Source organism: Panulirus ornatus, chromosome 32 (assembly GCF_036320965.1).
Source record: "Panulirus ornatus isolate Po-2019 chromosome 32, ASM3632096v1, whole genome shotgun sequence".
In the NCBI taxonomy this organism is placed as follows: Eukaryota; Metazoa; Arthropoda; class Malacostraca; order Decapoda; family Palinuridae; genus Panulirus; species Panulirus ornatus.
This window is the reverse complement of record NC_092255.1, coordinates 6,628,930-6,634,516: the sequence shown is the minus strand read 5'-3', so window position 1 is coordinate 6,634,516 and position 5,587 is coordinate 6,628,930.

The following is a 5,587-nucleotide window of genomic DNA, read 5'->3' as shown; positions in this document are numbered from 1 at the left end:
AATATCAAGATACCCTGCGTCTTTGCAATGGTCCATCACCCTGGATCGTGTCCTTAACTTGCACACTAGACTATCTGTATGCACAGTGGCAGTCACACGCTGACTCTCAGTGACGTCCGCTTACTGGCAAGTAATTGCTGTTTGTTGGGTTTTACGGCCATCGACCTATGAGGAAGGTCATTAAGCCTGCAACCCTATTTAATGTATGACTGATGTCATCATTCCTAAATATCTATTGAAAAAAAAAGTATATATGTAATTTTGATATAATAATAATAAAGATAAATAATGATAGATATAAGTAATGGAAATAAAAGTTTTGTGGGTATTGGGCCAACGTGGCGGCAAATACCACCCAATCGGTACAGTCTCCACGGTTGCATTTTACCCAAGACTGCGAGAAGATAGGACAGGTTAGGGACAAGCTTCCACCATGACATGAACACAGAATAGATAGTTAGTCGGAGGTCCGCCGACTCAACGCCATGGCGTAGCCGACCTGGAGGATGACCACCTCCCTCCGAGGCCGACCGCCTGATGAATGGACATGTCCACCCACCATGCGACTAGCCCAAGTAGGAGGAGCCGCACACCAAGCCGACTCCGCCACAGTGGAGAATCCACGAACCACCTTACATCATCTTGATTAATTCTGTTTCCCTGAGGAAGACAATCAATTTGTCAATAGTACTCGGGTTATTCCCGAGTATATTAATGATGTTAAAGGAAATGTTTTGGTTGATGTGGTAATTTAAAAATTTCCTTCTATATTGTTCATATCTCCTGCATTTTAGCACTAGATGTTCTATTGTTGCTGTCTGTTTGCACTGTTGGCATACGGCTGGAAAGCTTTTGGTTGTGTATGGCTGCAGGTGGGTGGTGTACGTACAGTTCATTCTGAGGCGGGCCAGTACGACCTCTTCTTTTTTGTTCTTGCGTTACGAGGTTGGCCAGTCCGCCACTTCTTGCTTGCATTTCTTGTTGATGGCCAGGTTGGTCCACTGACTCTGCCACAGAAGATGGATTGATCTCTTCCCCAAGGAAAGGCAGGACTCCAGCTCCCGAGGGATCAGAACGACCTCCTCGAGTTCCGAGGTCGACGTAGCCAAGCTGTCTGCCTGCTCATTGTTGCCGTATATATTGCAATGACCAGGAACCCAGATCAAGATGATGTCTTTCTCACATGAATTTATCTTATCAATAATTTTGCCCTGTTATTCACAGGACTCTGTATATTCAGAGCCTATTGCTTTAAGACCGGAAAGAGAATTGGAAAAAATTATGGCTTTACTGTGATTTGAATTAATTATATAGTCTATGGCTCGATCAATGGCAAACAATTCAGCGCAAAATACAGATGTATGGTTCGGCAAGCGGTATCTGAGTGCACACTCCATCGACCATACACTTGCACCCACACATTCATCCGTCTTGGAGCCATCAGTGTAGAAGTGAACATACGATAAGTGATCAATGATGACCTGACGAAAACGCTGGTGTACCTCGCCCTCCGATGTGTGTGCTATTTTGGTTGGTAGCCAGCTCGTCTTTATGTTAATTTTTGAACCCTCCCAGTGGGATAAGGAATTCTTAACCAGCGAGTCCACTTCATTCACTTTAGTACCGGAGTTCTCACTGAGGAAGTGTATTCTGACGGCTAGGGGCCTGACGCCTCTGTTGACGAGCTGTGAACATTCCAGAATGAGGCAACAGGCGGTTGTATTGTTTCTTCTGGCCATCAGAATACCACTTTGCCACGACAGGATCTCACGTCTTAGTCGGAGAGGAGGTACATGGGCCTCAACTTCCAATCGTGGAACTATGGTACAGGTTAGGTCTCCAAGGCACATTCGCAAACATTTATTCTGTATCATATCCAACCTCCTCGGGGTATACTCGCTCGCCGAAGCATACACCTGAGAGCCATAGTCTAATTTAGATCTAATTAGGGACTTATAAATCATTAATAAAGATCTTCTGTCGGCTCCCCAGACGGAACCCGAAAGGCATTTAAGAACATTTAATCTTTTACTGCAATTTGTTACTAGATAGTCGACATGACTTTTCCAAGTGTCTTTTATCAAAATTTAATCCTAGGAATTTAACCGTATCTCGAAACGGGATCGGGTTGTTGTCTAACGTTAAAAGCAAACTCGGGATATTAATTCTTCGGGTGAAGACAACCGCGATACTTTTGTCAGGTGAGAACTTAAATCCCCACTGTAGCGCCCAACGATGAATGGACTGAAGCGCAGCTTGAACCCGCTCAGCCGAAAATTGTGCACTAGGCGAAGAGTGCCATAGCGCACAATCATCAGCATAAAGCGAGTATTTAAGATCTTGCGGGACGGAAGTTGGAGACAGAATATCATTAATCATAATGTTAAAATATGTTGGGTTAAGAACGCTGCCTTGCGGCACCTCATTCTCTTGGACAAATGTGTCCGAAGTGACACCGAGTGCTGTAAGTTTCACAGCAAAAGTTCTCTTGTTTAAAAAAAATCATATAGATATGGGTAAATAGCTTCTTAAACCAAAAGCATAATGTTTGCTTAAAATTCTGTTTCGCCATGTCATGTCGAAGGCTTTTTCTAAATCTAGAAATACAGCAACCAAAAAACGCACTTTACTAAATGACTCTAGGATAGAATGTTCTAGGAGTATTAAATGATCCAATGTGCCTCTGTTACGACGGAAAGCACACTGTTGATCATTTGATAAACCCTTCGATTCTAACAAAAAAAGTAGCCTTCTGTTAACCATTCTCTCTATGACCTTACAAAGGCAGCTCGTGAGCGCAATAGGTCGAAACGAATTTATATTCGTAAGGCGTCCGGAGCCTTTTGGGATGGGGATGACGTGCGCAAAGTGCCATGAGTTTGGAAACGTTCGAGACGTCCAAATCTCATTGTACAATGCTAACAGCTTAGTCAGGTTAGCCTGACTAAGGTGTTGGATCATCCCGTAAGTGATCCCGCTGGGTCCCGGGCTCGAACCTCTACAGATTTCAGGGCAAGAAGCAATTCTTTCATTGTGAATATTTGGTTATAATCAAAAGTGTCTTCTGTCGCAAAGTCTGGTATCTGCAGCTCGGTCTGGCGCTTGTGGTGTAGGACGCGCGGGTCGTAATTGGCCGAGCTGCTTATTTCTGAGAATCTCCCGGCGAGTGTGTTGGCAATGTCCACCGGGTCGTCGATGATTTGATCTTGGTGGAGGATTTGCGGAGGAAGTGGTAGCTTGTATTTTCTTTTGATTTTATTAATTGTGGACCAGACCTGACTTACTGGTGTGTCCTTGTTCACGGTAGAGACAAAGCCGCGCCAGGAGTCTCGTTTGGCTTGTTTGATAGTTCTTCTTGTCTAAGCCCTCGCACGTTTGTATACAACAAAGTTATTAACTGAAGGCTTGTTGTCGAAAATCGTGTATCTCCTATTGCGCTCACGCAGTGCATTTCGTCAGTCTGGTGTCCACCAAAGAACTCTTAGCTTTGTGGAAATTGTAGAAACCTTAGGTATAGAGTTCTCAGCAGCCTGAGCTCAGTATGGTGGAGGTAACCTTGAGGACTTTTGCATCAATGTCACCACCGGATATATCAAGGACGGGCTTGCCTTGTAAATGACACCCAGTCTGCTTTCTTAGTTAAACTTAGGCGGAGACGGGTTGGTAATTATGTCGCATGAATAAGAAAGACAGATCGGGAAATGGTCACTTCCTAAGGAGTCGTCATAAATACCCCAAGTGATATCGTTAAGTATATCCGGCGATGACAAGGATAAAGCAATTGCCGAGATATTGCCAGTTCGGTCATCTACACGAGTTCCACTACCATCGTTCAGAAGAGTGAGGTTGGCGTTTATCATAAAATCAACCGTTTGTTCTCCCCTGGCGTCTGCCCGGAATGCTTCCCCACTGATAATGATGAACACTGAAGTCTCCTAAAACTACTTTACGGTGAGGTAATTGATTAACAAGCAAGTTTAACTCATCATTTTCAAGTGCATTGGAACCGGAACAATATATTGAACAGATGGCCAGGTATGTGTTATCAAATTTCACTCTACATGCGACAGCGTCTAGAATTCAAAGTCACTCCTGTGTGAGGTAAACTTTGGTGTACATAGATAGCTACCTCACGATTCTCGTCTCTTCTATACGAGTGATAGCTATCTAAAACGGAACAGTCTTCGGCTGTGCCGTTTAGAAGGGTTTCCTGTAAACATATCACGGCTGGCCTATACAGTGTAATCAACAGTTGTAGTTGTGCTTGCTTATGCCTAAGGCCTCTACAATTCCACTGGATGATGTTGAACTTGTTAGTTTAAGAGTTATTCAACCGACCAGTTTTCTTAGCCCGTTTATGTAGGGACTTGGGTGAGTCCCCAGGAGAACATGATCGGTCCCTGGAAGTGGAAGTTCTGCTTTCCATCACCTCTATGTCCTCCAACGAAGAGAACCTGTGAATCACAGACCTCTTTGGTGGAGGTACTGGTGCGATGACGTGCGACGTAGTTTTTTCGATTTAAGTTTAAGGATACGTTAGTGTTGTTCTCTTTCTTATCTTTATGGTTGGAAGAGGATGTGGTGTTGGCATAGGATTTTTTTGTAGGCTTTGGTTGGAGAATTAGGTATAGTGTTTGGTGGAGCTGGGTTCTAGGCAGTGGCGGTCGGCGTGTCACAAGGAGTCTGCGTCGAGATCGTTCGCATAACCAGCTTACATTTCAGAGCCGACGCGTAGGATTCATTAGGTTTAGGAGTCTCATGAGACTCCTTAACCTTCCTCCTAGCCTCGCCATATGAGATGTTGTTTTGCGTCTTAACTGTGCACACTTCTTTCTCAAACTGGAACCGGGGACAGGCCCGATCCAAGCTTGGGTGGTTGCCACTACAGTTAACACACAACATCCTGTTATTCTTACAATCCTCCGCAGTATGACCCTCCTCATCACACTTCTCGCATCTTGCAGAAAGAGTGCAAGACTTTAAAGGGTGACCAAATTTCTGGCTTTTAAAACAACGTAGGGGATTCGGGATATATGGACGAACTTGACAACGGATGTAACCAATCGAGACATTATACGGTAAACGAGATTTTCCGAATGTTAGATTTGTCAGGGGAGTTCTACGTCGTTCGACATTGATAAATTTAGTGATGACCCTGGCAGCGATAACGTCCTCGTTTGCCAGTTCCTTTACAATGTCGTCCTCTGACATATCCCCTGCATGAATTCATGGAAACGGGTATAGAGACCACATCACAAGTGTGGAACTTGGTCAACTTTAGCAGTTCCGCCACCTGATTCGTCGATTTTAATTTAACCAATAAGTCAGCACTAGCTAGTTTCCTCACCGTTTTAACAGGCCCAAACCATCCATCAATGATCTTCCTGATTAGGAAGGGATTGAGGGAGGCGAGGGTCGTTGCTCCGGTCGCATGGGCCAAAACAAAATCAGCGTTTTTGCTTTTGATCGAAGGTCCGTCACCACTTCCCCCTAGGGAGGGAGGCAGTGGATGGCTTACCTGGGTCCATCCTATAGGGGCCTAACCCCAAAGTCTGGGGTGGCAAACCACCCCAGACAGTAGGGGGAA